Below are 12,835 nucleotides of genomic sequence, written 5' to 3'. Positions count from 1 at the left end.
AATGGATATATTTTTGGTTTTTTTAAATACAACTTAAGCATGCAAACATTCCTACTAAAGTTGTGGAAATGGTTTCCAATTATAATTTATACATTTTCAATTGGGGGAACATTTTTATTGTAGACGGTAATAATATAATATTAATAATATAATAATAATTTATCTCAGTAGTACTTACTTGCCAGTTTTAAAGAAACCTTAATATGCTAATAATTGAAGATTTTCTTGAAAGAGCATTGATTGGGAAATATAGTAAAGTATACCCTACAAATAGACTATGTATATTTCACCATACCTATCATGAAATTATCATTTAAAGCAGATCTACCTATCTCACCATAAAATTCTGTATTATGAAGATGCAGTAGAATTCATCAAGGTACAAATACAAGAGTTCACCGGTGAAAATGCTTCTGCCCAGCACTATGGAATCTTGCTGTTATAGTTCATTTGGAGATTATTGTGTCATCTTGACTCTTTGATGCTTTATTTCATCCAAACATCAGGAGAGTCGATATACAATTTCTTTACATGAGATCTTGAGGTCTGTCAGGAGCGAAAGCTTCAAGAGGATTGCTCTTGAAAAGTATTAAATTAATCTGGTTGTCCATAAAGGATAAAGTTTCTGTTCTATTAGAGATATCTTTGTCAAAGTCCCAATGTGTTCCATAGAATGACAAAGAATCTGTGTATTTCAGCATTATTCAACAATATCAAATTATACAATTTCAAGGCATAGAAATAAAGAATAGTATTAACCAGGTAGATCAATTATATAGATGGGAAATGTAATGGTATTCAATTTCCAATTTATTAACTGGCCCTGACCTACAAAACACATCTAAAATATATACTAAAATATATACTGTATTAAAATCGTTTCAGGCTTGGCATGACTATAAGCACATCATATCTGGATACAATCAAGGCTAAAAAAGCCACTTATTTGACACACTGCAGCTGTACCAGGAAACTGCATAGCCCACGGCAGGCGCTGGAATATATATAAAACATTAACTGGCATAAATAAAATATAATGAAACTTCAAATTTTACAAGATTATTTAAGATATGTTTGTAGCTCTTTATACCCTTTACAGCACACTACCCTTTATAGCACTCAGTTATGATCTCAAAGTGTTCATAATGTGCTTGTGTTTTTTACCCACAATGCAGCCTGACTCCCCATAATTTCAGCATAACTAAGGCTAGTGTCCTGCAGCAGGTCGGGTACTTGCGAGTACCCTTGTAATACCTGCAAAGTTGTGAGGATTCAGCCAGATTATACCCCACCGTTTAGGTGACTTCACCATCTAAAACCTGTCGAGGTCATGTAGGAGTCGATGGCAGAGGTCCCTTGAACCCTTTGAGGCTGTTAGTCTGTTTGATGTTCCAGTTTTTTTCAAAGGGTTTTGCCCAAAAACTCAAATGATTCGAGCAATTCAAGTTTTTTTTCCGAAACAGCGGGGAGGCAATTGGGGCTGGGTGATGATCAATGTTACAGGTAGGACTGATGGCAGGGAGGCAATTGAGGCAGCGGGCGTGGGGGCAATCAGGACTATGAGCAGTGAAACAATCTGGGCTGCGGGTGGTGAGGAAATCACACAAGACTGTGGGCAGTGACCCAATAGGGGTTTCGGGCTGGCAGGCAATTGGTGCTGTGGACAGGTAGGCAATTGGGCTGGAAGGTGATCAAGGTTACAGCCAGGAAAACAGCAGGGCTGCATAAGGGGAGGCAATCGAGTCTGGGAAGTGATCACAGCTAAGGGCAGGACAGCGGGCAAGGAGGCAATTGGGGCAGGGAGGCAATCGGGGCTGGGAAGTGATCACAGCTACAGGCAAGACAGCGGGCAAGGAGGCAATTGGGGCAGTGGGCGGGGAGGCAATTGGAGCTGGGAAGTGAACCCGGCTAGGGCACAGAGGCAATTGAGGCTGTGGGCGGGGGAGTCAATTGGGCTATGGGCTAGGAGGCAATCAAGGCAGTGGGTGGTAAAGCAATTGTAACATGAGAGGGCAGTCAGGTCTAGACTGATGTGAGCACTAAAATGAGATTGCAAGAGCGCCCACAGGTCTGCCTGTCCATTTCTGGGGATTAAGTCTAGCTTCTAGCTTTGGAAGTGTAGGCAGCCCCTGATGGAAACATAGAGGAGCCGTGTTGTTTGCTGTCTTTTTCATCTATATTTGACTCAAAAATTATAAAAAATAAGAATGGATACTTCTATTTCATGCTAATTAGCATGTTTTATGCATATGGTATATATTCCCTTTAAGCACCCACTTCATTGCTGCTTATTGTGGTTGTGGAGTGTATCGCAGGTATTAATTGCCAGAAGGGAGTCTTTTGTAAATATTTTACTGGCTTCTTCTTCATGAACATTTGGAGGTACCATGACTAGATCGCCAGGCTAGTTAAATAAAAAAACAATTAAAATGATTAACTTAATCTTAATTATTTTTTGTTGCCAATCATGTGTTTTTTTGTGGAGTGGAGACATCTTCTGAAAGGAACACCTCATCCAATCACACAGATCACAGATCATAAAAATTTTGAATTCATCCAGACTCTCAAGAGACTTAATCCTCGGCAGGCACAGTGGGCGCTCTTCTTCTCCCAATATAATTTTATCATTAAGTACCGTCCTGGTTACAGGAACCTGAATGCAGATACTCTATCAAGAAGTTTCACTCACAAGGATCGACATAATTAGGACCAAAACCCAATTGTTCCTCCCACCAAGATAATTGACTATTAACGATTAAGTCGCCTCATCTGGTGGCCGTGCGTGACATGATTGCACCAAAAACGGCACAAAATTCAAAATAAAAGGACGCCAGGGTCACGGGTTCAATGCCCGAATATAGGTCTTTACTTGTAAATGTAAAATGTTTACTTGTGAATGCTCCTAAATTCCTTCCTTGATTGATTCATTGGTCCTAGACTTTCTGCTTGTTCCTGACTTTGCTGCCTGCCTTGATTTTTCTGCTTGGGCACGACTATGAGCTTTCTTCAACCCCTTTGGTAACACGTATTGGACTTTTCTGCATATAGCTTCCTCCTTGGTCCGGACTTCACCAGTTTATGGCCTAGGGTCCTGACACTACCTCATCTAAACTGTCTTCCACGGGATCCCTTACTGTACTCACCCCGCCTAGTTTAAGATCTCCTCCAACCCTCTAGCCATCTTCTTTTCCAAAGCAGCTGCACCATCATCATTGTGGTGCAGCCCATCCCCGGCAAAGAGCCTGTAGCTGATTGAGAATCAATTCTACAAAAACCCAAACCCTCCCCCCTTCACTAATCTCTCAGCCACACATCAATCTCCTTTAGCTCCCACTGTCTTCTTAAAGTTGCTTGTGGCACAGATAATATCTCTGAATCTCTTGCCCTCAACTTTTTACCTAGTTTTTAAAAATCGTTTTTGAGAACTCTTCTAACTTTGTCATTGGTACCTATATGTACCAAGACCACTGTGTCTTCCCCAGCACCTCCCAATAATCTGTCCACTCGTTCTACAAAATGCTGAACTCTAGTCCCAGGCAAGCAGCAGACTGTTCAGCATGTAGGATCCTTGTTGCAGATTACCCTGTCCAACAGCAATCGTTTGGATAACAGATAAGATCGGTAGTATACAGTAGGATTCTTCAGAATTTATCTGTTATCTAAGATGCATATCTTGATCTTGAATGACTGGCCCATGGGTACACACCAGCTTGTTTATATAAACTATAGGTGTGTTTCTATAGCAAACACACAAGTTTTACCAGTGCAGGGCAACAGCACATTATATCTACATTGCTTTAAAACACTTTAATTTTTTGGTGTAACTGTTCCTTGAAGAATGCAGAACTCTGGACTGCCATTTAGGTTGCATGCAGTAAGACAATAAAAATAAAGACAGAGTTTAATATGTGATCATATATAAGCTGTAAACTGTTGAAGATTTAATTACCACAGTCATTTGTCTACACATCACTCTACAGCACTAAACATCTAGCCCAACCTGTGGAAATACAATGAACACAATTTTATTTTTATTGGATTCTTACTGAAAAAGGCAATAGCCTTTCCATTACTAATAGCAATAGCTATATCCACTTTTAATATTTGAAAGGCTGCTAGAAATCACCAAGGAGTTAAGTGACCTTTATAAAGGTCACATCATTCCTATTCAGCTTTTAATAGTCTTATAAATTACAGCCAGCGACAATATTCTGTATATGATACATAATAGTATAATCATATCATGTGCTTATAATTCATGATTAGTGATATCAAGTCAAAAATTTTTGTAAGATCAGTGCTTTCATACTTTTGTTCATTCACTTAAGTGGTACCGTTGGGTGTATTTATAATTACTGTAGAACCCTCATTTTATGTTTTTTAGGGGACCATAAAAAAACTTTTGTAAAATCCAGGAAAATGTAAAATCAGGAAAATGTATTATGCATAATATACAACAACAATGAAAATGAGGGGAAACTAAAAATCAGGGAATGTACAAGAGGTTCCACTGTATATAAAATTATATAAATTTATATACTTATATACGGTATATACATTATATACTTGTCATGTGTCACATCTGGCTTGTCCTCGTGCTTCTACATGTTTGTGGAACTAATCAGTAACTGCTTATATCCTTATCTTAGTTGTTGCATACACATATTTCAGTCTTGTAGTGTAGTGTGATATTATATATTTAATAAGAAATATATCCTGTTAATGTACTATAAAGGGTATGTGATTTCACCTCCATTTTTCTTATTCATATTCTTAGTAAAATCACTTAGACACTTTACATTTGGTTGTTGCAATCTACTAGCTAAAGCAAATGTTCCGCTGCTGGTTTCTGTTTTGTTCACTGACACAAAAAACACAACAAAATAAATGAATAATGACAAACATAAAATCTCCATGAAGAAAATATATTATCCAGCAAGCACCTAAAGGACTATTTACATTTCTCAGGGAAGATAGTGCAAGATCACTAAGGGATGCAAGAGTGTACCCCTTAGTTCTCATCTAACAAGCATGTGGGCCTCATGCAATGCTGCACTCTGCTCCTTTCACGTTTCTTAGAATCCAATAGCTTCAGGAGAGTGCAGCATCAGGTGGCACAGGTCAGGACAGGGCTCCATTGTGACCTGCATTTCAACGCAGGAGGGTGGCATGCCTATGTGCCTTCCATAACTGCCCCTCACAAATACATTGCTAAATAAAGCAGACAGCACTGTGTTTGTGGTGTTAGCAACAGTCTCTGCACTCTGTTTCATAGCAGTCTTTTTTTTTTTTTGCAATTTGCATTCTGGTATTTTAAATGACCCATATTTAGTTGTTGCTATTGACGGAATAAAGTGGTTACATGCTTGCTCTGTGACATTGACTTGAATAATGGGATGCTTAATGCTAAAGTAGGGTTTAAAATGCCAAACTGGGTAATTACAGTAATAAGGTTTAAAAATATACTGAGGTTGAAATATGGTTAGTGCTTATCCCACAACCCAGTAACAGACATTATATTTAATTGTTTGTTGAACCACAGAAAATGATTTTCCACAATATGTTAAAAAATCCTTTTCTGATACCCTAAATTCACTTGATCAACACGCTAGTAATGTAAAGTATTGGGGTCAGCCCTGATTGGCTGACCTCAAACCACCAATCAGGTTGCTGCTGGGCTAGGGCTGCAAAGACCAGTTAATAGATAATGAGCAGCCGTGCAGGCTGCTAATCTGGCCCAATGGTTAAAGTACAGAGCCAGAAACCCAGCAGAGCCTGACATTTTCGAAGGTTCAGTTGAATTTGCGTTTCAGGGGTTCAGCTGAATCCAGGGGAATGGATTTGAATACCAAATCAAATCTGAAACCTGGCAGAAATGGAAATTCCCAGTGTGCATAAGGTTTGGATTTGGTCCGTCCAGGCTCTTGGACTCGTCCAAGACACTGAATCCTGCTAAAAAAGACTCAGATTCAGCCAGATCTGAACTGAATCTGGGATTTAGAACATCCCTAGAATGTGCAGACTGATTAAGTTGTTACTTCCATTTTGTGTTAGTTGACTGTAGATGAATTTAAAAAGGGTAAGAGATTTTCAGGTATCTGTTACCTTTAAGCTTCATATCTTACACCAGGTGCAGTTTTAATTGCTATTCTGGTTAAAAGTAAATTCTACCGTTAGCAATATATTTAAGCAATAGTTTATAAATGTAGAATAAAGTTCAGGGGAAACTGCAGCCAGTGTCTGTATGAGATCAGATTGCTTCTAAAGGTGGCCATACACGGGCAGATAAAGCTGCCGATATCTGTCGTTTGGACCTATTTGACAGCTTATCTGCCCGTGTATGGGGGCTTCCGACGGGTCTTCCCGATCGATATCTGGCCACGATATCGATCGGGAAGGTTGGATTTTTACCCGGCCGACCCATCGGAGCCACTTGGCGCATCGTAATTCGATCGTTCGGCCATACGGCCGAACGCTCTAATTACCCCCGATATAGCCACGCAGTTTCGTGGCATATCGGGGAAAGATCCGCTCGTATGGCGATGTCGCCAAACGAGCGGATCTTTGAGTCTATGGCCACCTTAACTCTTTCATTACATGAAATTCAATAACCCATGGAAAACCTTACCATTCTACAGCTGCTTATTGTTTAATACATTCCTTGCTTGTGTACAGGTCAAAGTGCAGTGGTATTTTGAAAGCACGATTAATTACTGGAAAATAATTAATATCTAAAGTGGGAACTACAATTTCATGTTCATGTGTACACATAGCATATTCACCTTTGCCTTTTTTTGTAGTGCAAAGTTCCAAACTGTATTGTTCTTGATAGCTGTTGATTAAACTTTAACTTTGGACAACTTAAAGACTGCATAGTGCAAATCTCAAATATGAAATGGTTTCTTATCAAGAAGGCTGTAGATGGTTCACTTCTGTAGCAAAAACTTAAACAGGTTTAACAGGTATCTTATTCCATGTTGGTTAGTTGTTTGTAGTCTCTAAAAACTGGCACATGATTATGCTGAATAATCCATTTTGAAGTACTTTTCTCTAATAGAACGGTTGGTCTTCCCTACATTTGGCACAGGACATTTTTGTAGCAGGAAAGATTATTTATCTGTACTATTAGAGAGAGATTAGGGGAAGATGTAAATAATATTAAAGGCTTGGAGGCAAACTGTGTCTCAAAACATGTGAAGCTGTTTCACAATAAATCTACTAACCTCCGAAAATTCGCCAGCGACGGCTTTGCTCACATCGCAATACTTCGCCAGGCGTAGATTTGCCAAGACATCGCTAATTCACTTGCATACGGTGGGAAGTTCAATGTTAAAGTTCAATGGACATATATGTTGCAGCAAATACATTACACTACACTATGTCATACAGTAGAACCCCGATTTTATGTTTCCCAGGGGACAGTGACAAAACAGAGTAAATTCTGTGAAAAAAAGATGCCACTTGCCTGTATGGGGCCACAATAAAATGGCATCAGTTTGGGGAAAACATTGAATCCAGGTACATAAATTCAGGGTTTTATTGTACTTGCTTCAGTGCCCATGTGGACTCCAGGATATAGGAAAGACAAATAGCAAATTGAAAGAAAGGATAGAAAAGTTGAAGGAAAGGTTAAATCACTGGGGGTGCAAAATATTAGGCACACCTCATTTATGATAACCACTTACCTGATGCCCTGAGCCAATGCTTCTGTTAGTAGAAAACCGTAGTGGCTGAGAGAGGCATAAATTGCATTTGACTCCTATTTAATCTCCTGTGTAAGAACTAAACCCATTGTATTCTACAGATCTCATCTGTTATCTGCTGTGTAACATGTGCCTTTTCTCCTTTTTCAGCTTGAATGGCTGATGCCATGGCTTCCCACAGCTTATTTATAAAAAAGTGTAGTAGTGATTCTAAAGTAAAAACAGTGCAGGGTAAGCATACATAGTATTTTTATTAGTTTAAAACACGTTCATTGCTTAGGGGCATATTTATCAAAGGTCGAAGTTAAAAAAAGTTCGAACTTCGAATTCAAAAAGACCAATCGAATAGAGGTCGAAGTGTTTTTGGGGTCGAAGTGGGCCGAATTCGGCCTACATCGAATCGTACGATCATACTTCAAATTGTACGATCGCACTTCGATTCGAAGTTTTTTTAACTTTGATCTTTGATCTCTCACAATTGCCTCCATACAGGTTGTAGGAGTTCCCCCATAGGCTAAAACAGCACTTCGGCAGCTTATAGGTGGCGAATGGTCGAAGTCAAAGTTTTAAAGAGACAGTACTTCAAAACAATTCGACCTTCGAAGTTTTTTCAAATTTCGAATCGAAGTATGACTATTCCCTAGTCGAAGTTCATAAAAAATAGCTCAAAATTCGAAGTTTTTCACTTCGAAAATTCACCTCGACCTTTGAAAAATCTGCCCCTTAGAGTTGCTGTTTCTTTAACTAATGATTGCTCAGTGACAACACACTCATAACCTGGTGATGCTCTATTGCCTTTTTTTAAAGAGTAAACCAGTGTTTCCAGCTTCCTTTCCATATCTTCCCCCTTTTTTAAACAAATGTTTTTATATATAAAAAGGGGGTTATAAGAGCACTCCAGGGCTCTTAAGTAAAATATACGTAGAGCACAAAAATTGTGGCCATTTTTACTACAAACTTACAAAACATACAAATGAGAGAATTTACCATCACACATTCCATTTTACCCTGTAATATCATGGAATATTTGTGCAATTTGCATGCATTTTCAAAAATTTACAAAATTCAGGGAATGTGCTTTGATTGATCCTTTTTTTGTAGGTTTGTGGTAAAATTGGGCAGATCAGTTGCACTTCCATTGTACTTGCCAAACTTCCATGTGATTATAGCACATCGACACCTGTCCATTCAGTAGAGATCTTATGCATTAGCGTAACTATAGGGGCAGCAGACCCCCTGGTTGCAGGGGGGGGGGGTGGACTGCTGGGGTTGCTGCACATAAATCCCCCCTCTGGTGCATCTTTTAAATCTTTTTAATACTCCTGTGCACATGCCTGTGTGCCCCCCGCAACATGCCGGTGAGTGGGGAAGGTGGTGTGGTGGTTGCAGGGTTGCTTTGCTGGTGTGCAAAGCAACCCTGCAACCACCACACCACCTCCCCCACTCACCGGCATGTTGCCCAACAAACTGTTTTTTGCCATTGGGGCCCACTGGTCTTATGCCTTTAAAAAGAGTTGTTAGTTCTTTCCACTGAGAAAAAAATACCATTGGGACAGTCAGCCTGTGAGACAATTTTTGTTAAGGAATGGTGGTTTTCCTGTAATGACATTATAGCTCAAATATGAGTAAGTTGACAAATGTGAGAGGATGAAGATATGTAAGAGGAAGGATGTCAGTCGTGTAAAAGAAACACTACTTGAATCATTTACTTTGCTAGCATTACGCTGTATTATTTCGCAAACTGTATTGTAAAACTGCCAAGCCAGCATACCATGTCAAGGTAATCCCTAAATGGTGATCAGAACTATTTACTTTTCACAGGCTGGCACCTCCCTGCGTGGTTGCATTTGTTGAGAAATTGTCTCTGGATGAAAGCACAGTGCAGACACTAAAAACGTATATAAAGGGAAGCAGCGAATGTGAATTGTCAATTCTCTCTCTTTTTTTCTCTAGGATCTCCAGATGGGTATTACCTTAGAATGTTATGATCATAATCTTATAACTAAAACCCTATTTTCAAAACACACTTGCATAGGTATTAAAGTACTAATAAATCAGGAGTCCAGTAAATGTACATTGATCAATCCTCTCTTTTGCAACACCTCATGACTAAAGGCTAGAATTGCAGAAATAATGCAAAGTAATTCAAACAAAGCAAGCGATACAAGCAATGTGTGGTCTCTTACATGTATTACATACTTCTCTTGCGTACTTCCTTTATCAAGGGTCGAATTTTGAGTTCATGGGAGTTATTTAAAACTCCCATGAACTCGCAATTTGACAAATTTTTAAAACTCAGGTGAATGGGATCGACCCACAAACTTGAATCGAATTCGATTAGAGTTTTTTCTCCGAAAAAAACTCAAATGTCGGGAAGGCAGCAAACAACTTCAAATTGATCCCAGGAAGTCCCCCATAGGCTAAAACAGCAATTCAGCAGGTTTAAGGTGGCGAATAGTCAAATTTGAATTCTTAATGGGCCAGTGTATGATAAATTTAGAAAATCCAATTAGATATTTTTCGTATTTTAACTATTCCCTAGTCGAATTTCACTAATATACTCAAAATTTGAAATTTAAATTCTAATTTTCACTTTGACCCTTGATAAATCTGCCCCTTAAAGTCAACCTGTCACCCAAAAAAACACAAAAATTTGTATAATAAATGTCCTTTTCAAATTAAACATGAAATCCAATTTCTATTTTTTACTAAAGCATTCATAGCTGTTGTAAGCTCATCTAAAAATCTCAGCTGTCAATCAAATATTGTCTGCTACTCCTCTATGCCCTGGGCATAGAGGCGGGGCAGACAATTACTTTCACTTTCCATTCAGCACTTCCTAGATGTCACTGCTCTCCCCACATTCCCCCTCTACTCTATTTAATTGTGTAGCCAGGACATGGGGATGGACATCAGGTCCCACATTCTGGTGCACAAACAAGATTCTGAGATGATACAAGACTTGTCTTAATAACAGTGTCCACAAAATGGCTCCTGCCTGCATGCTATAATTATGAATTCCCAGAATGAAGGAAACAAGATTCAAATAATTTATATTGTATAATAAAAGTTCATTTTTCTTGACAAATGTGATAAAATAGGATTTTGAATAATTTTTTTGGGTGACGGGTCCCCTTTAGGGTTACCACCTTTTCTGGAAAAAAATACCGGCCTTCCTATATAATTATCTTTTTTCCCTATTCATAACATTGGGATCAATCATCATTTTTACCCGGCCAGGTGGCAACCCTAGTCCCCTTTAATGTTATTACAGGAAAACCACCATAAATCTATTATTTCTTGAAATTATTCCTTCATAATTTTTATAGGAACTTTTTTCTATGAACTTTTTAATGCACTTCTAAAGGCATGCCTTACACCCCCCCATGATGATTCTTTCCATCTACTTTAAGTATGCATGATTGTGTAATTTATGTTTGTATAATTAGAATGAACTTGGTTCTGTATCATAGGAGTTACTGGAAGTAGAGCAGAAAATACTTAATTCATTGCTGAAAGCAGGCTTTGGTAGATACTCCAAATAACAGTCTGTGGCTTTCTTTAAATAAATGAGATATGGGACATGATTGTAATATGACATATTTGTTTTTTCCTCACTTGTCAGGTCATTATCTGGATTCAGTTAGACGGTAGCCTATTTTCATTTTTCTTTTTTTAAGTTCAGAACAAAAGGACATGGCAAATGTGCACATTTTTTATTTTTATTCCTGAAAGAATTCTGTGTGGGGGGGGAGGTTGGAACAATGCAGCATATTATATTTGTTTATTTAAGAACAAGTGTATTTTGATATGTGGTTCAGTTCAGGGACAAAGGAGAAGTAGGTAGAAGAGGCACCTGCCTTAGGGCGCAATGATTGGGGGGCACTAGGCAGGTACCTCTTGAAGAGCATTCCGCCTACCCCTAGTCCTGACTTTCTTGTCTCTGCACCTCTCCACTCCACTCTACAGTGCACTGCCCTGTGACATCATACTGTGTGCAAGTTTGCTTGCAAGTGCAAGGGGGGAGAAGTGGCCAGCTGGGTCACCTAGAGTGCCCAATTAGCTTGGCCCACCTTTGGTTCAGTTGGCTCCCCAGCCCCTCCCTAAACTTTAAAGAAAAACTATACCCCCAAATAATGTAGGTCTATATAAAAATATTGCATAAAACAGCTCATGTAAAACTCTGCTTCATATATATAAACCATTTTTATAAATGTCTCAGGGCTTTCCACCACAACTCTAGTTCCTCCACTGCCCCCCCCTGCACCACACGTGTGAGCGCTGTGTTTTTGCAGAGACTGGCCTGAAGAAGGGAGGTTGCTGCAGGAAGATTAGTGCAGGGAATGAGTCTGGGCTGGCGGGGTCCACTGGGTTTTTTCCCGGTGTCCAACGGGCCCGGTCCAATCCTGCTTGCAAAGTAGTATGTGCCATAATGTAATACTAAATAGAAAATTGCCAGGCTGCTCCCTGAAATCATGAGATTCATGGTGCATTCAAACAAAATAAGGTCACACATACATGCTAGGTCACATCAACCAATTAATAGTCAAAGTTCTGTATTTTACTACCACGCTTACCCTTCGGTAAGATTATATAATAGGTCACTTAATATGATATAAGTATTCATTCTGGGGGTATAGTTTCCTTTAAATCCATGTGCCTCCAACCAGCCTGGTATTAGATGGGTTGTGCAATAATGGGAACACATATTGCTACATGAAAAGCAGATAAACAACAGATTTCTCCTTCTGGTACATGGAAACTTTATGTGAGGGATGGGGTAGACTGAGGAAGCAATATTTGTACCCTGGGAGCCAAACAGTCCTTACAAAAGAACCCGCCTAATGCCTTTCTGTAAGCAGCATAACTATGATATATATATACTGTATACACAGAACGGTCAGCGTTCCTTTAAACACATGTTCAGGCTTTCACGTAATAAAAGAATGGCACATTCAGTGAGTAATTGTAATAGGCATACTAGTGTGTAATGTAGTAATAGTGGCAGACGTTGCGATTTTGACATAATCTCTCCCTTGTTGCACCATAACTTGACTACAGCTCATTTCCTCAGTCCCCACCTCGTTGTTCCGCCCCTGCAATGAAAACAGTTCGCTCCACCTCACACGTCA

The sequence above is a fragment of the Xenopus laevis genome, chromosome 4L (genome assembly GCF_017654675.1).
Source record: "Xenopus laevis strain J_2021 chromosome 4L, Xenopus_laevis_v10.1, whole genome shotgun sequence".
Classification (NCBI taxonomy): domain Eukaryota; kingdom Metazoa; phylum Chordata; class Amphibia; order Anura; family Pipidae; genus Xenopus; species Xenopus laevis.
Note: the sequence above shows the minus strand (reverse complement) of the source record.